The sequence below is a fragment of the Lepidothrix coronata genome, unplaced genomic scaffold, assembly GCF_001604755.1.
Source record: "Lepidothrix coronata isolate B3197 unplaced genomic scaffold, Lepidothrix_coronata-1.0 Scaffold26, whole genome shotgun sequence".
NCBI classification, from domain to species: Eukaryota; Metazoa; Chordata; class Aves; order Passeriformes; family Pipridae; genus Lepidothrix; species Lepidothrix coronata.
The window spans coordinates 6,090,928-6,113,458 of record NW_016690206.1 but is presented as its reverse complement, the minus strand read 5'-3'; the positions used below and the strand labels follow the sequence as shown (position 1 = coordinate 6,113,458).

Sequence of the window (22,531 nt, the reverse complement as noted above, 5' to 3'; positions counted from 1 at the left end):
ACACATTTTAAATCAAAAACGGCTAAGCCTTTCACTGTTTCCTAGTAAACTACTTAACTGTGACAAAAAAGGGTAGGGTTTTTTTAGCATTTTAAACAGCTCAGCTGGAAGCAGGGAAATTAGCATGAAGTGAAATATTTATGGGAGCTTAATACAGTTAAAGGTTTTTATTTTCCCTGACATAAGATACCAGGGCCAATTAACCATTTCCAATTAAGTAGCCTAAAACAGAATAGCACACAGCAAGAAACAGTGGCCAAACAGGGGTGACCAAACCACAGAATGAAGAGAGACCGGCCATGGATGGGAGGTAAATAAATTTCTGATACAAAAACATAAAACTACTATAGCATGAAAAGGCAACAATTGAACGAAAGAATGAGAAGGGAAAATCATGCTCAAAAGTGGTATTAAATCCTGTTCTCTCCAAATCCTACCCGTTAAATGTGAAGCCTTTTGTTCATCCAGATGTGCACCATACTGCATCGCATAGCTCTGCTACACAAATGTGTAGTGGAATGCACTCCCCTCTACTCATCTGCCAAATTCCAAACTTCTGTTATTTTTGTTGCGATTTCTACAGAGAACAAAATTAAACATATACACTAAGAGAAATGTATTTAGTTTTGTCTGTAAATGACCAAAAATAGCCTAACTGGGATGTCACCAGGCTGTAATTATGTGTGGTTTATTACTACGGATTTTTAAAAATTATTATTTAGAATGTTTAAAGTTTTTGGCCTCTACACAGTTGACACCAGCGTTGGCAGTTTGTATGTCCTTGTCTGACTGAGGAAGAGAGTTAAAATTTCTCTGAAATGGATGACGTAATGTTTACAGATTCATAACCAGGCTGTTGCTTGTGCTGTTGTTTGCTCTTCAAGGTTGGCTTAACAGTCTAACTGCCATGGTGACTCTCTAGAAGCTCAGAAATGCAGAACAGCACTTTAGGAACTATAAAAGACAGAAACCTAATGCTAGCTTACAGTTCTCCTCATAGCAAGGAGCAAATTTTGGAAAAAATCCTGCAATCCCAGAGGTTGCGTTTATTTTCACATTGATGATTTATGATGACAATTTTCTCACACTTTGTAATGACACCTCAGGTAAACTGTCTTGCTCATAACACAGAGCCTGGCTGCATTAGGGAGAGAAAGTGCACTGCAGCCTCATAGGTAGAACCTGACAAAAATCTTAAGATGCTCTGATACTTCTGGGTGCTAAAAAAGCAAGCTCAGAGTGGCTTTCCAAGTGACAAATGTTTTCCTGCGAGCCTAGGATGAATATATACATCAGCAGTTATTTTTCAGCTGTCATTTTTTCACAGTTCAGCCAACTTTGAATTATTTGTGTTGGAACAGTATCTTAAAGAGATGTAAAACGGTGTGGGTTTAAGCTACATTGTAATGATGATCTTCCTTAAGATCACTGCATGTAACGATTAGATCTTCTGAACGGTGAGCAGCTGGCCACACGCATAATGGCTCAAGACTATTCGTGTCTCTAAAATTATCTATGTGCAGAAGTATTTGCAAGATTGGGCTCATCTAAGCTAACTTGTGAATGCCAGAGCTAATTCTCATCTTAGCTTAAATCAAATTTTTTTTGCACTCCTCTGGTACCCTGATAGCTTTGTCTTGCTATTACAAAAAGCAGCAGTGACTTTAATTGCATTGGAGTGTGAGAAAATTTCCAAACTCCAGAGATGAGAGAGATTTGCACTGACATCGCATCCCCATTTCACAGCGCTGGGGAGCTCGGCCTCACGCATTCCTGTTCTGGTCCGAACCTGGGACAATGTGCTGCGCAGCACTTGCCGCCTGTCATCCTACGGAGCTGTGCTCTTTGTCTGCAGCACTTGGAAGGGCAAGCCTCCAGGGCTGTGCAGCAGAGTGCGATGTGGAGATCCCTCACCCCTCCCTGCCGCTGTCAGCAGCCCCGCTGTACCAGCACCTCATCCATCCTGCTGACGGGCAGAGTCAACCAGCTCAGCTGCTGCTGTGGAATCTCTGTCTGGCACTGGACTTGGCCCTTGCACAGGTACCAGCAAGCGCCAGGACCCGCAGCATAGCAATGAACCCCTCCATAAAGATGATCTTATCACCTCGGTATCAAAATCAACAGTACTGCTATCAAACACTGCCTGGGAGAGACATCTGCTATTTAAATGTGTTCTAGCAGATGAAAGGAATGGAAACATAAAACCCAAACACTTCCCTTTTTTCCTAATGTAATCAGTATTTTTAAGCAGTTTATCTGCTTATTAATAGGAAGGTTTTAAAACATTTTGCTTGAGCTGACATTCTTTATTATAATATTCACACTGCTGAATTTGCAGTCACACCAGCAGCAGCTCTATTGTGAAGGAACGCGCAGATTCAATCTGTTTCTTTCTCTGAATTTTTCTGACTTGGTCGTATTTTTCCATTCATCATTATTTTTTTGTTTGCTTCTCACATTTCTTTTTAAATATGTGGGTTTTTTCCTCTTACTCTGTTGTTCCACTTGAAAACACCAGGATTAGCATGCAGATGTTTTTTGATCAGAGATTTTTTTTCTTTTAATCATTTTCATTTTCCAGAGTCTATTTGGGTAACTGGGGATTTTTTTGTTTGTGGTTTTTTTTTGACCCTGTCTTAGTTTTTTTCTTTTTTTTTTTCTGTTTAATGTATTGCCCAAGTCTGAGTGTAAACACCTGCTGTTTGCTAGTCTTTTCTTAAAGCAGCATTTTAGAAAGTTAACTTTTTTTAGTTAAATAGATCATAGGCTATGCTATTCTGCCAAAAAATTAATATCTTCCATGTTTGTAGTGCTTTGATCACCATGAAAGCTTAGGTGAAGTAGATATTGCTTATATGGTTTAAGCATGTTTGTTATCTGTGGTAAAATTGTGCTGTAATACCTTTTAAAATTGCTTTTAGAATTCACCTAAGTTACAGGACTTACTGAACATGGAATATGTTGATGAGAAAAGTAATCATACTCCTTGCCAATAAGAAAGGACCAATTTTTTTTTTTTTTTATTCAAATAAAAGAAATAATGACCTCTTTAAATGAGCTCCAGTTGCAATTTTGGCTAAGTTTTTATCTGCAGGCTATCATTTACAGGTACACTTAATTTTTAGAAAGCTGAGAGAAAAAGACACTCAGCAGCTTAGCCCAGGGAAACTGCCACTGAATGCTGCTTAAGCGATGACCAGTTGAAAGAATACAAACCAAGCTGTTACCACCCATTAAACTGGCAACATCCACTGTTGTTAAATCTATATTATAAACACGGAAGTCATTCAGAAACGCCTTATCTCTTGCATTAGAATGAGTAATCTATGGATTTTACGGAGATGGTATTTCAAGATCAATTTTTAATGTCAAGAACCTTAAGTTGAGGGTGGGTGCTCTTCCATAACCCTGCACACTGCTAGTAACTAAGGTATCCACCACTGCTATTTAGTGTCTCTATATTTCTTTAAGACCATCCATGCCTGAAGCAGCCATTGATAGGGAAGCTCATCTACACACCATCCCTTACAAGGAAAAGCAAAATTGCCTTCGGCAATGTGTGCTGGGCAAGCTCAGAAATGCCATGAACTTGTTGTTTGGAGCTTGGCCAAGACAACGGAATGCCCTGCTGGTTTCCAAAGTTCGTTTAATGCCTACAACTTTGTTGGTTAATAGTTCTCTCATCCAGAATGACTTTGGAACCTGGCGGACAAAGGTAATTGCATCACCATGTCCTGGAACCCCCAAGGAGCAGCTCCAGGGCAGCCACACAAGAGCCTGGAGAGCAGTCGGTTCAGTAGTGAGAAAGCACAACACACACCATTTAGTTACTTCTCAGAAAGTATCTGCCACCACCTCTTCCATGCAGTGGACTTAATTCCTGGAAAGTGTTATTGGCTGAAGTTAAAGATGACATTGAAACGGGAATTTTCCCTTTAAAGTTTTTCTACAAGTATGTAAATGCAAAAAAACATGGATGATGCTTTTTCCTTTGTTTCTAGACAACTCATTAGAAATGGGAAATTTTTTAAGTATTTAAAAAAAGCTATCTTTATTCCCACAAGATAAAGTATGAGGTTATCTATCATCTGTTGCTATGATCAGGTTAATATTACAAATCTGGTTTTCCCCCTGCAATCTTATTTCTTTTTGCTCAAGTAATTAATATTTTGTGACATCACATAATTCAAGGAAAAAACACAGGATGACTCTGCTACAGCAGTACAGCAGAGCAGCAGAGATTTTCTTTTCTTGCTCTGCAGCATGTAACTGAGAATGCTTTAGGTTTTAGTCAGCTTCCTTTAAATCTGTGGCCGTTAAAAAAATATTTTCCCAACCCTTTTCCTGTGTACTGTCACAAATAGACAAAGGTAGAAGTTCCTGTAGCCCTGCGTCCCCTTTGCACCAACAGAGCTGAAGCAAAGGCAATGCAGGCAAAGTAAAAATCTCTCCTGAGCAGGTAGGTGTTTGTAGGGAAGTCTGGATGTGTGCCATCTCCAGTGAGGAACCTGGGTGCATAAGGTTACAGAGGGATTACTCTAAAGCCGCTTCCTTCTGTCTTGTAATCCAGCGAATTCCTATCCCAACACAGCAGTTTATTACAATAAGAGCACAATTTAGCATCTTTCTGCACATACTATTATTACTGAATATATTGTAATAAGTTCCTGCCTGTGAAGCACTTGGACACAGAGGAACATGCAAGTGTTAAGTGTTACAGTCATTATCATTCACCTTTACTTGATACATTTCTGTTTTATTAGGCCACTTGTGACCAAGGCATCTGTGTGTCTTTGGCCAGGTTGCATACGGGTGGGCCAGTGAGACCACAGGAACAGAAATGTGGAGTCCCAAAATGTGCCTAGCTCCAGAAAACTGAGAGATAAGTTTGCTGGTAATGTAATAAGCAATTAGTTAGCAAGGAAGTAATAATTTACTGCAGTTAAATTTACTGTATTGAAAACCCCAAGTCTCCAAAGAAATCATAAGTTGGATTGACTTAAAAATAACTTAAAATTTTTCTTTTATATTTTTCCTTTGTTAGACTTCATTTTTTGAAGGCTTTCTATATATGCAAAAGCTACAGATTTTACTTTTTTAGTAAAATCCCTGTATAATAACATATTTACCTTAACAGGTCAGAGCTTTAAGGAAATCAATGCTAAGAGTGGACAACATTGTAATGACATACATAGTAAATTTTGATATGAAACAAACACCAGCAAAAAACTAAAATACAAAATATTATTTGCTTCTAGTCACATAAGCTGACAATAATTTCATGAGAATCTATGCGTAAAATCTCAACCTTGCAAACTCATAGAAGTTCACTGAAAATGTCACCAGGATCTCCAGTGGAGAGGAAGGCCCAATTTAAGTAAGAGTGAATGTAGGCCCTGTCATTTGACCAGTCTAAATGACAGAAAACAGGAACATGTCCTGTTATAAATTTCATTTGGTTTTGCTTTGCTTTTTCCTTGGACGATTACTTATGTGTCTGTCTGATGAACTGAAACTTAAAGGCTGAGCTTTAGATCTGACTTGGATTTAAGTGGAAGAAAAAGATGTCTGCATGGGATGAACAGATATAAGCACTCTAGATACATATACATCTATTTGTGTGAGGGCAAAATCGGTTCTACTTAAAATTACATGCCATACGGTCTCTTTTTGCATGCCTGTGCTTCTGTTAAGGTGCATGTCTACACAGTTTGTATACTCAGACAATCTTCAACCCCCAGCATCCAGGTCTGCAAAAACCTATTCAAGTGAGTCACCACTGGCTCCACGAAATACTTTTTCCATTGGAAATTTGCAAGTCATTTGCTCTGGGGCATACAGATCTTAAAAAGTAGTGATTAAAAGCACTTCAGGAACTCAGCATGAGTAAAATCATTCATGAAAGGGAGAGAGGGCACTGACACTTAAACCTTGAGTTACCCAATTCCTTTTCAGGATGGGTCGTTGCAAAACTGTAAGTATCTTTTCTGCCCCCTTTCCCGTTCCTCCTCCATCATAGGAGATATCACAAGTCAAAGTTTTACAATTTAAACACGTGGCCTAAAGTGGGTATATACACTGCAAGTCTTTCACCACACGAGTACAATGGGAGAAAAGTGAATTCCACTCTGACATAAGAGACTCCCCTGTCTGCAGATACAAGGAAACACAGGCTGCAGGCTCTGAGTAACTCAGGGTCCCAAAAGTTCAAGGTATCTTCCCATGCCTGTCTCCAGGGTAAACCAGCTACCTCAGAATGAGCCCTTTTTTTCCCCCCCTTTAAATCTGTCTGCTGATTCTGCAGTACAGACACTGGCAACTGTAGAGGCTGAAGGCTTTTATCTGTCTACAGAACAGTTAATAGATTAACAGCAGCAATGAGCTTTTATTCAGCCCAGCCCACCAAGGAGCCCAGAGTTCACTTTGCAGTGCCATGCTCCACACCACTTCTGCTACTGGTTCATGGGCCAGTGCCACTGAAGTTCTCAACAGATGATGCTATTAGTACAACCCACTACTACAGCCCACTATTTATTTTTTTTTTGTATGAAAGGGAATTAAATATTTGTTTTGCTTACACAGTCCTGTGAAGAGCCATTAGGTGGTACTAATGGTGCTTTTGACTGCTGGCATCTGTTCTAGATGGGGTTTGAGTAGGGGCCTTGAAGGTAGAGGGCTTTCAAAATTCCCTTTGCTTGCCAATCCCCTGAGGAATAACAGCAACGTTGGTATCAACATACTGAAAGATGTGTGATACCAGCCAGCAAGCCAGGTGCTCTCAATGGCAGAGTAATAGTTTATTGAAAGAGACAGGCATGTGAGAGTGAGCTGTGAAGATACTGAATTTCTTTAATGAGGCCGTTTAAACATTCTTACTGAACTACCTTGTTCAAGTAGCATTATTTAAAAACTTTTGGAGTGTGTTCTGTTCTGTCCAAAAATATCCTTCCTCCAGAGGCATTTATCAATCCCCCATATTGTGGGGAAAAACGATAAATGCTAAGTCTTTTTCTTTTTGAAAATAGACAGAATTTTAAAAGTAAAACACAATCCTATTCTTTACAGATTGTCACCATTCTACGTTTCTTGCACTGACAGTCCTGTATTTTTTTCCAGTGCCAGCGGCCTGAATAGTAATGGTGTAGCACAAGCCAGGCTGTCACACACTACTCCTCCTGAGTAGGACTCAGGGTAAAATGCTCATTCCTGTGTCTAAAAGAACTGGGGTTGTAATTTTAATCTTTTAATTGTTTTTGTTTTTCTGACAGAGGGAAAAAAATCCCACAGACAACCAAAATACCCCTTCTGGTGTGAGATGGTCCCAGATCCTTTTCCCTCTTTGCTTATAGCTTTTAAAGAGATTTCTGCAAGGAGCTAGGATTCAGCTTCCTATTTTTGGCACAGTGTCCACGCTTCTGACTTTGCATGGGAAGGGTAAGAGCTGAGAAAGCAAAGCTGAGTATTTATATTACAAGGTATGTGAGCTGTGCATAGAGCCAAGCAGCTAAGAAGTGCAGAAGACTTGCAGGGCATAGGTATACACCCTGTTCTGCACAGTGGACAACAACCAGAAGGCTGCCTCTGTGAAAACGTACTCCCTCCCTCTGGCATCCGTTCAGGCATGCAGAAACAATGCACAGCCAAAATGCTCCAAAGCATCCTCTGCTTTGCAGTCACAGAGGCCGTACATCAGCTGGTAAAGGCAATGACAGTTCCTTAAAGTTACTGGTGTTAGACATGGATTTACTCCCAAGTAAGAACTTGGCCGAGATTCTTTTTTTTTGCTTTTTTAATGCATTAACAGATGGCAAATACACACTGAGCACAGACAAACTACTGGTTTTTGAGGGCAATGGTTGCTTGCAATGCTAATTTGAGGCTCTATGTTTATGCAAGCTAACCTGGAGGGACACATTTCAGAGCTGGGCTGAAGCAGCAGAAAGACTCAAGCAGCAAAGTGCGGAATACCAGTAACCCATTTAAAGCTGGGGTGTGTGAATGCAGGGTTGGGTGTCTGCTCATTCTGATGAGATTTAGAGAACAAGGCAGGAGTATATGTTAAGAGATCACAACTTCAGGCATTCCCCTCAGTCAGTCATGTCAAGATGAAGCCATCTGCACAACTTTCATCATAGGAAGGTATTTGGCTTTATGGCTTGGATTCAGGCTAGCTGACACTCCACTGCAAGCTGATATCCACATGTTCTCCTAGACATGACGTCCACATAAGAACATTTTAGAGCGTTGTTGTGTGGTGGAACTCTACTAGTAACAAGCATCCAAAAGCAGAGGTTGAGAGATGTTTACAAACCAGGTGTTGACAGACTGTTTTCATCTAGCAGTTCTTTTGATGAATACGCTATGTCCATGCTTTTTTGACAGAGGGAAAAAAATCCCACAGACAACCAAAATATCCCTTCTAGTGTGAGATGATCCCAGATTCTTTTCCCTCTTTGCTTATGGTGACAAACTGTGGTAACATAGCCAGCATTTCCCTTAAAACTCTGTTAAAACTTGCTGCAGAATGGAACCTGGCAAAACCACAAAATACCTATTGAACAGTTGAACAGTTTATCTAGTTCAGACTGTGCAGTCAAAAAATAGAAATAAAATGAAAAACAAAGCAAATAACAGGTCATTTTGCTGGCAACAGTCCTACCCACAAATACACTGGAAAAATGTGTGGCCCTGAGGGCAAAATTTATCCTGAGGACTACTGAAGTCACATAGTATGGTCTCCCCTGACCTCAAGGAGCTCCCAGAAAATGTTTTGTACCTCACTTTTTATTTCCTAGTTCTTTCTCTTACTTTCTTTAAAGAATTGTGATATCCTACATTAGGCCTGATACTGTGCTGTTTCTCCACATAAGACTGTGTTATGGTCAGACCTAGTGGTTGCTTTTTTTCTATTTCAGATTCATTTAAGGGAACCGAGTAGCCATCGTTGTGACTGAAAAATCACTTTGACCTCACGTGAAAATTCTGTACACAGAAGACTTTAAAACCATTCCAGTGGCTACAGAATGAATCATAATACAGTAGGCATACAGCTATCTTTTTTAATAAGTATGCTTTAACTGGACAAAAGCACAGCTGACATGTTTAACTTACACATCTATTACAGGGCAGAACTCAACCACTCTCTTCTAATATGATTTCCTGTGAAGTTAGCCGTATTTTGGTCAAATAATCCTGCAGCTAAGACTGATTTCTCTGGACGTATTTGCCAGCTGGGACTCTATTAGGTTAGAGCACTGCTTCACACAATTAGGACCTGGAGACACTAATGCCATACCATACAAATAAATATATGTTGCTGTAGAATAGTTTTGATGAATAATTCACTACACAGATTAAATATGAACTATTCACTTGCACTGTTGGTTGCTGTGTCTCTGGCCACAGAAGTCCCATGATACCATTCCTGCTCTCTGGCTGCATGGCTGAGGAGTTTTTAACAGGAGAGGAAGGAGAGGGTGGGGAAAGCTGACTGCTCTCAGTTTCTGGACATGTCCACTGTTGATAATTTATTCACGCATTTTTTTCTGTTTCCTTGGTCTAGTTTTTCAGCTCATATTTATCATTACAGCTCCCTGGAAATCAATGGAATAGTATTCAACTGTCCTCTTTTAACTGAAACTATGACTATATAAAATTTTAGTCACAACTAAAGAAAAAGCTAGAAACCTTCAGTGTAGTTAATCCAGCATCTAAGGGCCTTATTCCTCATAGGTACTCCTTCCTGATTCAGCACAATCTTTTGAGCATTTGTTTAAATCCCACTGACAGTAATAGCCGACAAGCACATGCCTAATGCAAGCATCACAAGACTTTGACTGCAGTTCTCAGAGTCCTCCTAACAGCAGATCCTTGAAAGACCAAGATAAAAACTAAGGTATTGATTAAAAGAAAAGCCATGGACATGTTGAGAGTTCAAATAAAGCAATGAAAATGCTTAAATATCAACATTTCTTTAGAGCCTTTTAGTGTCTTACTGACTAGATAAGCTCAAGAAGACCAAAATAACATCTCCCTTGCTGTGAGCCAGTGGACCTCATAGCCCCTAGCTGACAATCTTTTCCCTTAGCTCTACAGGCTACGACCACCACATCCAGCCCTTAGTGAAATGAGTGTTAAATCCACTGAAGAGTATCAGAAATGAAAATACACAAGGGGAAAAAAGAAAATATGCCACACAATTTTCTGAAGCAGCTGAACTCAGAGAAGACAGTCAAGGGGGGTATTAGGTCAGTTTGAAAATAGATAACAGAACAGGCCATTGTTATTATTTTATATTTGAACACTAAACAAAAAACCCCCAACCAATCAAAAATAGCTTTGCCAGAAGTAGAATAAATTCCACTCTGTTCCACAAAGCTGTACATCTTTGGCCTGATTTCATACACAGGAGAGTGAGCAAAGTTTGGCCAGCAGATTTACTGGTATCTACTCACCATCCCTTTCCCATCTGATAGTATGCTCCTTTCTGGGCTGCCTCAGTAATATCAAAAAGCAACAGCTCCTGGTCTGCTGCATCCCAGAACATAGCAGGAGGATCATCCCCTGACCTCTCTCCTAGCAGCAGTGGCCCAGCAGCAACCTCAAAAGCAAGGCTGGGAGGCTTATAGGAAACTAAAACACTGAGAAAGTGTTGCTACTAGTTGCACAAAGTAAATGTCAAAAAGGAGAATTCCTCTCTGGGAAGGTATGTCAGGCAAGCCTTGCTCACGTACATCTGAATTTCATTCTCCAAAGTAATGTTAGCTTGACAACATTCAGCTCCTGGTCTTGCAGATCCCAGCCTGACTGCTAAGTGCAGATCACCCTCTGTCCCTATGGACTTTAGGGACAGTAAAGAGCAACTGAATTCAGAATGAGACAAAAGCCACCATTTTCCAGGATCAAGCCCATCACAGGACACAAGACGCCAGTTTTCCCTCTGACACACGAGGGGATGAGGTACTAACATATCGGCACGACAAACTGGTGCTTGCAATGTTCACGCATAAGCAATGTTTCAGAGGCCGCAACAGTAATACTAAAAATAATAAATAACAAAAATAGAAACCTGGGTATGGTTTCTCTTAGATGCAAATTAAGATTTAAATATAAAAATGATAGGCTTCTGCTAATCCTTCTTAGGAAGTCATAAATTGTTAATCAGACCTTAGGCAGTGTTGTTTAATACCAACTTTAATAAAATAGCTGCCTGAAGCAGAAAGACAGTTGGGATCCTGACTCTAAAACTTTGGTAACCTCATCCACTTTTTTGTAGCCTGAGGCTCTTAGACTACCATTGATACCAACTCCTTTGAAATATGCTCATTTTTTAGGTTGCTAAATTATTAAACACCTTATTAGTTAAAAGATTAGATGGAAAAAAGTCATCTGTATGAGGGAGAATGGATTGGAAGATGAAGGAAAAGTTGAGGGAATATTTACATAAAAGATACAGCTCTGTTGTTGATATACAGATGTAATCCATAATCCATAATTCATTTAAGAAAGAAACCCTTCAAATTACATCACAACGCATGACAAATTGCTACTGTTGAGCCATTCTACAATAAATTACATGGAATCCTTCCTGTCAAGAGTAAATTTTGTTTGAGACTAAAAAAGCAATGTCACTACAAGGTTATTTCCCCTGTTGTTCCATAGGATTTGTCTATCACAAACCATATCTCACATTTCCATCATGTACTTTGACTGGGGTAGAAAAAGTTCCCTTGTATGGGGTAACTGCAAAGTCTCCCAAATTAACTGCTTTGAAAATTGCAAGAAAAGGGGAAAGGAAGAAAAAGGATAATGTTTCTTCCTCATTAATCCTTAATACTATTTGTCAGTTAGGTGAGCAGATCTTTAGAATAAAAAAATAAGAAACAGTCATTTCCTGAAGTGTATGTCCACAGAAGCTTGTTAGCATGCTAATTGTTTCATTTAATATGCAATACAGAGCATACTTAACACTTTGAAGTGCTTATTCATGATGTCATGGATATTAGTGTATATTTCTTAATTACACAACAGAACAATCTTTCCCCTTTTCAACCTACTCTTTCTGCTGCTCTGATTGGTTTCTCTAACTAGCCAGAATAATCATTTTGCCGCACAGAAGTAGAAAAGGAAAAAAAGAAAGTAAACAATTTTAAAAGCCATTTTAATTTAATAACAAATTGGGAGCTGTACTTTGTGTTAAATTAGCACTGCAAGCCTCATATCAATTCAAAGCAAGGTTCCCTGTTCGTTACCACTTAATTAATCCGTCCTGTTTCCATCTAAATGAAAAGTTTTCTCTCTCTTCCCTATCATCTCTAATATCTCATTTCAGGCAGCACATCAAGTTAATCTTGCTTACATTAGCAACTTATTTCTAATGGATCAACTTAGTTATTTACAATAATTCATCCTATCCCAGCTTGCAGCTGAATCCTGCTCGCTCTCTTTGCTTTGTTCAGACAGTTGGAGTCAATGGTAAAACAGCAAATGTAGAGCAAGCCCCATACTGCACTGTCTGAGGACAAAGACCTACTTTCAACACACTGAAGTCTACTGAACTTTTGGCCTTCTACTGTGCCTTGTCTTCCCAGAGGCAACATGGTGCTGAGAGACTTGGTTTAGATATGGACTTGACAGTGGTCAGCTCACTGTTGAACTTTATGATCTTAGCTGTCTTTTCCAACCTAAAAAATTCTGTCATTCTAACATGCACGGAGCTGGGAAAAGGATCATTATCTTATAAAACAACAGATGAGCATGAAACAGTTCCATGGAAGATGAGAAATTTGTAAGGGAAGGAGAATATGGAAAGTTGGGTGGCACCTGAAAACATGTCCTCATTACCCTTTATAGAACACATCCTGTAAATAAAGCTGGGATAACCATGAGTCCTGCACTACCATCAGTAGTGTACATAAAAAATATCAAATATTCCACCATGTCACCTTTGAAGTAAGTGAAAAATGGGACTTGAAGCACCATCTGGTTGAGTATCTCCTTCTTATGCTGACCTTGCTATTCCTGCTGGAATTCCAACTGGAAACTGCTGCCACTGCCATAATGTCATATTTTCTACCACCACATTAGCAAAACACACTAACTCTGGGACTTAACAAAAGACCTCTGGTGTTTCGGATTGCATCAACCTGGTGCCAGTCAAACACTTACTGAAGCTGCAAATCACTGGTATGCCCTAGTCTATGCATTTGGCCTGCTCAGTTCAGCTTCCAGAAGTAAGTTTTCTGGCTGCTCCTGGCACTGGGATGCCTGCCCATGTTAGGATGCCTGTTGTTAACAGTGAAACCTCCCCCAGCAGCAACACGGCTCCAGTAGCTCTGTCTGTAGTGACCCACAGCCTCTGAGAATGTAACAGATACTTGCTCGTGTCAGGGCTAGAAACTAAATCTGCACCTGAGGGGCCTGCATCACATGGAGGCTGGTTTTAATGCCAGTCTGACAAACATAAATATGTATGTAATAAACACAACACATACTTAACATTAAATGACCATTCCAAGAGAACAATACTTGTGGTTCCTAAAGAATCCAAGTATTTACTTTTGCTCATCCAGGATTCAGGATGTTATTGAAACAGGAAAGAAGGATGTGCAGCATATTTTAACCTTCTAGATTTGCAGCAATCAGCTTCTGACCTCACATTTACCATCCTGGTTGAAATTACAACCTGTTGCTAAGGAAAACTCTGTCATACATTTAAGTAACTCTGATATCAAGTAGCTTTGAGATATCTGACAAATCAATTACAGTGGCTTAATGAAGACATGCTTCAGAAATCCTGCAAAAGAGACCCTACCACGTTAGGATATGGTAATACATTTTATTTAATAGCAATATAAATTATATCATGTAAATTATGTCCTGAGAAAAGTAGGCGCCTGGTTTTGTGTTGTTTTCTTGTGGTCTTTTTTTTTCCAAGAGGAAAAGAAGTCCTTCTTAAATCTGTTTCTGATGGAAAATGGTGCTTTGAAAAGCACTGAATTTCAAAGCTGCTCGAGATTAGATGGTGTGCAGAATTGTGCTGATAGCCCTGTAAATATTAATAATTATGACAGACTGGGCCAGCTTTTTTCTTCAGATGCTTATGCCCTGCTTCCTCTTAAGTAGATGACCTGAAGACACAGGCACCAGAAGGAAGAATCTTAGCTAAGACTTGGTTTTAGAGATGCAACACACAGTGACATCTGCACAATGGAAGGATGCTCCCGCTCTGTTCCAGTAGACCAAGCCACCAAGTGAAAATATCAGTCCAGTCCTATGCATCCCTTCTGCAACTGCCCCCAGCCGCTGATGGGAGCTGAAGGATAGCAGAGAATCCTTCACCATGCTGTACAAATGATCTAGGGCTATGTCGCTGAAGGGGATTCAATGGGAAATTATGACTATTCCTTGCACAGGTTTTTTATCCATCCCCATTTTGCCTAGTCTACTATTCAGGGATACCAAGTACACAAATAGTTGGAGGTCATGTTGTGGTCACCATGGTAATAACTGCAAAGCTGTAAATACTTCATTACGGTATCCTGACATCTTGATCCAGAACAGGACTTAAGTATTGGAACAGCCTTGTGGACTTCAGTGCAGTTTATTGGTATGTTTAAAAGCAAACTGCTCTGGGACCAGGTATGATAAGTCAGAGAGATAGAAGAACATGCTTTGTTTATAGCAGAAATAACTTGGTAATTATCAGCAGTGAGAAGGGAAATACCATAGCAGGGCATTGATATTATTTAGACTTAAATGGAGTTTACATGAAATAGAGAGTTTTATAAAACCGGTTGGCACAGCATGAATTGCTTAAAGGGATGTGGCTGGTGGACTTAAAAGATGCTTCTGCATCTTTTTCCCTTTCAACCTTGACAGATAAATTGAGCACCAATTTCACAAAAGAAACTTCCTCCCCAAAAGAGATTCTAACTATATATTCCTACTCTGTGATCTGCCAAAGCACTCTTTGCACTGTGCAAGTGAGGAAATAGGTTCTCTTGAATTCTTGCAGTGGTTGATCAATTTGCCAGGCCAGCTCCAAAAGCATTAGGAATAGTAGGTGGCACACAGTTCAGAACCTGGTACTACTTCAATCTAAACTGGCCATATAACTTGTAAATTAAATGAGTCTTTTTTTAAAGTGCCTTTTTCTACTTCTCCCTCTATTTTATTTACACTAAGATCAATACCCATGTCAGAGGTATTGGTGTACACCATGTCCTTATTCAAGTTACTTCCCTTTGGCTCACCTTCACATCTATGCACTAGGAATACTACTCCTTAGATGTTTATAAAGCAGGGGTGCTTTGAAATGAATTCATACAGGTACAGACGTGAACAAGAGATAGTGTGGTGTAACCTCTGGCTGCCCCAAACCACGGGCAGCAGTATGCAGAATAGGTAGCATTTTATAAGACATTTTTTTGATCCCCCTCTCTCCCACAGGCATAAGTAGGTGGAAATGCATGAGGCAGGGAATGGTACAGAAACAGTACAGCCCAACTGGGCCAATGCAGATAGGAAGGTCATCACCACCTTGCTTGGGGACAGCTCAGATTACTTTCTCCTGGGAATAAGATATTCAGTCTTGTCCTAGATGGCTCTGGAGCTACCCAGCCTCTCCTTTCCCCTCCACACAAAAAGAAGGCTGAACAAACAGGCAAAAACCAACCAGAAAATCCTTTGGGGAGAGTGTCAAAGCAGCTGCAAGGAGTCCTTGAGAAAAATAATTGGCTTTCTTTTGGTTGAAAAAAGAGACACAAATCTGACTTTTTTCCCCCCATCTGTTCTTTGATCAGCTCCAACAACTAGAGTGAGCAGGAGAGAGGCAGAAGGGTTAACTGAAAGCTATACTTGCTGTAAGATCCTGGTTCAGCATCCCTGATGTGCTATGGCCTCCTCATATGACCTTGTGTAGGTCACTCACCTCCGCTGTGATTTGCTTCCCCCTACTGTAAAACAAAACCAATTATATAGGCCAGTCTCGCAGTGGGACTGTATGGCAAAGATGTGGAATTGTGGAAAACTTGAACAGCTTTTGAGTGAAGGCCCCATGTTGACATGTTGATCAACTATTCTTTGTCCATTCCTTGAAGCAAGATTCCCAAATGTCCACAAAGCATCTTACAATGACTGTTTTATTAAGTGGGGCTTTTTTTTTTCCTTTTTCTTTTTTTTTTTTTTTTTTTGTAGGCTACTACAACTATTGCATTTTGGTTTTGTCCATGAAGTTAGTTTTATCAAATAATGATTGCCAGACTAATGACACCCTAAAGTTAAAAACCACCAGGCACTCAAACAGAATCAATTCAGTAAGGAAACAGATTTCACCTGAATCCTTAGGGTAAAAGTAAGGTGCTTTCAATTATTTTTGTTACAGTACTGGATCTAGGGGGGATTAGTGAAGAGGACACATGGACACCTTTCTAAGGGAGAGGGCTTTCCCTTGGGTGGGAGTGTCAGTACAGAGGTTGGCCCCCGTGCTGCTTGGTGTCAGCACCCCAGCTGGGACCCACAGTCACATATGGTTCTCCCACCACCCCACAGCCTCTCATGCAGGTCTGGATCACCACGACCTTCAAGAATGCTAAGTGGAGATACCATCAGAGGCAAGTATTTTCTTTGAGTTTGGTGTTACCTGCACAACAAAGCAGAGCTACATGCTAATGATTGTGTTGATTAAGCAGCCTTTGTGCTCATAGAAACTATTAGCTGCCAATTGAAATGCACCAGACAGGGAGTAGGAGGCTCGGTTTTACACCAGACAGGCACGCACCTGCAGTACCTGGGGAAACTTGACTAGTGTTTAATTTCTGTGCTAATTTTCAATTCCTGCTGACCCTTCTCCTAGGTCCTCCTGCTCTGGCTCTGCGATTAGATGCAGAAGTGGGAATGCTGGAAAGATACACTACCTATTATCTCACAGGCAGCTGTAAACATTACAGCAAGATAATGAAATTAGTTTAGCTGGGAGGAATTACCGTACCCAGATAGTACAGGACTGATCTCATTCATAAAGTCCTCTCTTCTGTGCATTGCAGTGTGTCACTAGGGAAGAGCTGAGGGGTTATGATGGGTATTTATGTTGCAAATCAAATCTAATAGTCACATTCTCGCTAGAATTAAGTACTTTCTGACTATATATAAATATATATGCATATCGTGACAAGACAGGCTAATTAATCCATAAAATATTTGCCCACAATGCCAAAATAAAGCTATTATTGAACAGGCTACTTAACACATAGCAAGGCTGGCACGGTTCCTGAATGAGACCAGATGGAAATGTATATGCACTTTTGTCTATGTGCCTGGCAAAGAGGAGAGTATGGAGAAGGTGTCTTATGGCTGAGTGTGAAGAAAGATAATGCAGTATTACTGTAATCTTGGATGTTTCAGCATGGTCCTCCTAAGTGCTCTGGCACCACCACAGTTAAGCTATCACTTTGCTTAAAACTTCTTTTTGGAGGTCCAACCATAACTCATGAGGAACACCATGCTACATGAGCCTCTTCCATCCTGACAGGGCTAACAGGCTCCCCTCAGCAGAAGGAGCTCCTCCTCTCCATCAACATTCCTCCTCACCGCTGCTAAAGGGGTCTTTTCTGGTTTGTTTTGAAAGAGAAAAATACGCGGGGAGTGGGCAGCTGCACAAGACTAAATGTACCAACCAATAATATTAATTCACACCACTCTATAAAACAGTCCTGAATTACAGTTATCCTAGTTTCTTCTGAGAATGCTCTTGTTAATAAACAAACAAAAGCATAAAAACAAATACGTACAGTCTCTGCTTGGGCTTTTCAGTGCCAAGTGCACAAATAAAAATAAAAAAAGTGGAAGACAATAGTGGCAACCAGCCACACCTGGAGTAAGTACAGGAGATGGTCATGGGTACAAGGAGGGATAACCCTACCTGCAATGGGGAGAGGAAGTCGCTGATGGGTGAGGAGGATTAGGACCCACAGCAAGGCCCTGGAGAAGCTTAGGAACCTGAGCCTGGATGGACTCCCAACAGATATCAGCCAGTCATTGGGAAAGAACAAAAAAGCGACTCTTAGGCTGAGATTTACAGCATAGAAAGCCCAACCGGATGTGAAGCACTCCAAGTTTAATAATGCTTTTATCCAGCACTCTCCCCACCTAGTTTCACTGCTACATCACTCACAGCATAACCCAGAGAGGATTACTTTTTCTGCTGATGTTTTGCATTAATTATACATTCTTCAAGGGTGTTTTTAAAACTCAGACAGGGAGTAACAGTTTGCCCTGTACCTTTTGTTAAGCAAGAAAGACAGACAACAGCTGGGTTTCATCGTACTAAACATTCCCTCCACATCTCCTCTCTCCCCATCCCAAAGGAAATGAGATATACCCCTCCCCTCACAAAGCACAGTTTTCCCAGACCTCTTGGAAAGGACTGCCATGACTAAGCAAGCATCACAGGCAAACTAGCTGCTACTGGATTTTTATTTCAACTAGAACAAATTTAAACTTAAGAACGCTGCTTTTCCTGCAAGCTGAATCCTGGAGAGAGTGCCACAGAACCCTTCACTTCATGTGCAGGATGAGGGACTCACTTTAAAGCCCTTTTATGGTGAGAATGTCCTGAATTTGGCCCCACCACGGCAGTCAAGATACTCACAACTAAGTTTGTCAGCCCCGTTTTAAGAGTAGTGAACACAATTAATTATTTATTAAAAAAAAAAAAAGGAAAAAGAAGCAAACCCCCAATGATGCAAATACTTTGAAGAAATCAGAACAGGTATTGGGTATTGCAGCTAACTAGGTCTTCAAGGAGTTAATGAAGAACTCTCTCTAACATCCAGCTTCCAAGGCAAAGCCTTCCTGCACACTTATGATAATCAAAAGATACTGAAAACCAATTCTACTTCATTCTGGTGTAACTGCGGCAGAGCCACTAGAGGAGTTGCAACCATTATGTAAGATGAGGCACCACCACAGTGGGGCCTGCTGCTTCCAATGGATTCTAACCAGTCTTTTTTATAGATTTCAGCTACCTTTCATTTTAGGAATTAGCCACAATTTCCAAGGAGATCCACAAGCAATTTCCTGCACATCTTGAGCCATAATGCTGCAAGATTGTACTAGAAAGAGAACATAATTTAAAAGTAGTCAACAAAGGGCAGACGACACACTAAAAAGTTCCGTTAAGCAAGAGACAGAGACGACCATTTCATGTAAAAACAGAAAAATGTCGATGCTCTCTAGATTTGCTTGACCACTACACAGAGCACACGCATCCACTGGAAAACCCAAAAGTGGTTCCCTCCAAACCCTCAAATACTGCACGATTCTATTAATAAACAGCACATCAGCGTGCTGAAAACTTCTTCAGCCAAAGAAAAAAATGATGTAGCAGACCTGAGAGGATAGTGGTCTGCAGGGAGGATCCTGCTCAGAGGAACATAGTGTGCCCTTGAGTAGAGGGTTGCTCACTGAGAGGAGGATCTCAGCTAGTGACAGCACAGGCACATTTGTAACTTCTATCCAGTTCGCATTAGTTTCAAGATCTTCAGCAGAAAGCATGGGAAAAAAATCCTCATTTTTGAATGTGTGCATGTTTGGCTTTGAAGGAAGTCTCTCAACTAAATATTATTGAAACAGCAGATGGCAAAATGCAAACTTTATGAAAGGGAAGGCTGCCTTGAGCGGCAGGTTACTGTTTGCATGGAAGAGCTGTGCAAGGTAAGGAGAGGGAGAAAGAGAAGAGTCAGAAGTTGAGATGCATATTTCTAGCTGAACAACTTGGTTAGAAAATGATGACCATGTCTATAAACGTAATCTTTCATTTGGTGGCATGGAGATACGAAAGAGCTGTGAACTGGTGTGAAAACTAAAATACCTAGAGGGACTAATAAGTCCCTACGGGGATCCCAGTTCCTTAAATGCCTGCAAGGGATAATTGCAGAGAACTGCAACAGGACTGAATCAATGCCATTTTCCCCGGAAAATAAATTAAAAAAAAGTATTGCTGCCTCCGATTACGTTATTTTGAAAAGACTGGCTACTTTCCTCTTCTCTCCCCCAGCTCAAAAGTCAACTGCAATCCACTAGAAATATGTCCAGAAGATTATGGTGCAGCTGAAAGCCAGAAGCATATGAAATTATATATTTACTGGTGCTGTGTCAGATAATATCTGAGAGGAGAGGTAAAAGGGATTCAGCCTTACAGTCTTTATTAGCATGTTTGGGCTGTTTAAAGGAGCTATCTAATTGTGTCATTGTTGCCAGGTCCTTAAAACTGTATATATCCATGATAAAGGAATATACTTAATCTTGATCACAAGGCTCCAAGCCCTACCTGACTCTCCTGTGACATGCAAACTTATTGCCTTTAAACAGGAATCAGAAAAAAAGAAATAGCGATGCACCATTACCCATAGCATTATATTGCTCAGGAACAGATGTTAATCAATTTTATGGAATGTTTTAAGTAACATGCAAGCACTTTTGCACAGAACTGTCTGCATAATAGAGATTTCAGCCAAGCAAATACAGGAGATAAGCCTTTATCTTGACTGGAAGAGTTATGTCTATTTTGATTAAAACCAAAAGGGTTGCACATTCAAGCAATTTTATTCCCTTGGAAGTATGTCATTTCCAGGCTGCTATTACATATGGTCCTGTGACAAAAGGGAATGGAAATAACCTTGCTCTTTATTGTAATGTTCTCCTTGTGCAAATGTTCATGCATATAACTCATGAACTACACATGTGGGATGTACATTCCATCCTCACAGATTCCTGAATAGACAAGAACTGCACTCTTTATTTCAGCTGTGCTAGAAGAACAGTACATTGGAGAAAGGACTGACCTTACACTCTGTAAGTAATCTGTGCTGCACAATCTCTCATGCAGTACCAACAGAACTTTAAAATCCCACATCACCCACAAGTACAAGGAAAAAGGTGCCCCATCATCTCGATTCATATAAAAGTAGTAGTTGTGCCATCATGCTGGGAGTAATTCTGGTCATTAAACTTCTTGGTCCTTGAATGTCATCAGGAGTTATTTAGGCGACCATCCACTTGCACTTAAAAAGTACTGCATTTAACTCTCCGTAAAATATGGATTTTATTGCAGCAGTGACAAGACTCCTTTCCACTGACACTGACCTCTACTGCTATTGCTTATCTCTTGGCTCAACCTTTTGCATGAGAATGCACACATGTAGTATGCATACTGGTTTCCCTATGTGTGCATATAAGTAGGTGGTATATACGTATGAATACATAAATAGTTTAATCTAGCTGATATACATAATATGTTACCAGCTCCTTAGAAACATTTACTACATAACCAAATTCAGTGCTTTCTTTCTGCAATTATAGAACTTCTCTTCTGTAAAAATGCTTGTACGCCTACCTTCTTACTTCCCACCACCTTCACCACTTCCCAACCCCTTCCTTTATCAAATAAAAGACTTCACATTTGTCAATTCCTGTAACGTCCTCAGATCTGCCCGCTCTGCCCCCTTCCTTTCGCTGAGGGAGCGCCTCATTTCAACTGTGCTCTACATTCAGTTCTGCACTTTGCCTCCGATTCTGCTCATGATCCGAAGGCTTTTGCCCTGTATTCATGTCACAGCAAGTAAGCAGTGTCAAGAAATCGAGACAGACTTTTAAAATTATTATTATTTTCTAGTTATTCATTGTTCTGTTTTTGTTATTACTAATCATTACAATTGTTCTCTTCCAAGCACACACGACCCTTCTCCCGCTCTCACCACCGCTCCTCGCCCGAAATGTCTTGCTGGCGATAACCATCCCCAGGAAAACGCCGCATCCCTTCGCCTGACTTACAACGCCAGCAAATGTGGTCCCCACACGCCCCTGAGCGCCGGGCACACCGCGGAGCCCCGCGTGGGGGGGGAGGGTGTCACCCCAGCGCGGCAGTGGGGGGCAGAGCCCTCCGCAAGACAGCTGCCAACTTTGCAAAATAAGTGTTGTCATCCCCTCCCCCGCCACTAATTAGCATTCCAAATAAGCACGGCAAAAAGAAAAAAAAAAGGAAGAAGAAGAAAAAAAAAGACAAGAAGGCAACTGGCTGGTGGCAGCTGGAACTTGCCCCTACAGCGGTGCAGAGCATCTACTTACCGGCACGCAGGGGCGGCGTGGCCGAGCCTCACCCGGGTCGGCGGTGCGGCTCCCCAGCCCCTTCTTCCACTGCTCAGCCTCCCCGCCTCGCACTAAGTCTCCCGCTCGGCCAGCAGCACTTTTTAACTCCAGCATGCAGGCAGCCCGAGCCGATGGGGCTCTCTATCTGATTGGTTTCCATTCACTGCTCCTGATTAATAAAAAAAAAAAAAAAAAAAAAAAAAAAGGGAAGAGGGGGAGGGAGAAAGGGGGGGGGAGAAAAGCCAAACTCCTCCCTCCTCGCTCGCCTCCCTGCCAGGCGCACACACACACCCGCACACACACGCACCCGCACCCCTGGCGCCGGCGCTGCGGCTGCCGGGGCCGGCGGAGCTGCCGCACTGGGGCCGTGCGGGCGCGGACCAGG

General features: G+C 41.0%; 1 protein-coding gene across 2 annotated transcripts in view; it reads right to left on the bottom strand.

Annotated features, from left to right (window-relative positions):
• The window catches only part of LOC108494629 (cadherin-6), a 100,861-nt gene extending 78,558 nt beyond the window's left edge, over positions 1–22,303 (bottom strand). For both annotated transcript variants that reach the window (XR_001873923.1, XM_017809388.1), the window contains exon 1: positions 22,126–22,303. The gene's annotated coding sequence lies outside the window, so the exon portion shown is untranslated. The remainder of the gene's footprint in view (positions 1–22,125) is intronic.
• Between the last annotated feature and the right edge of the window lie 228 nt (positions 22,304–22,531).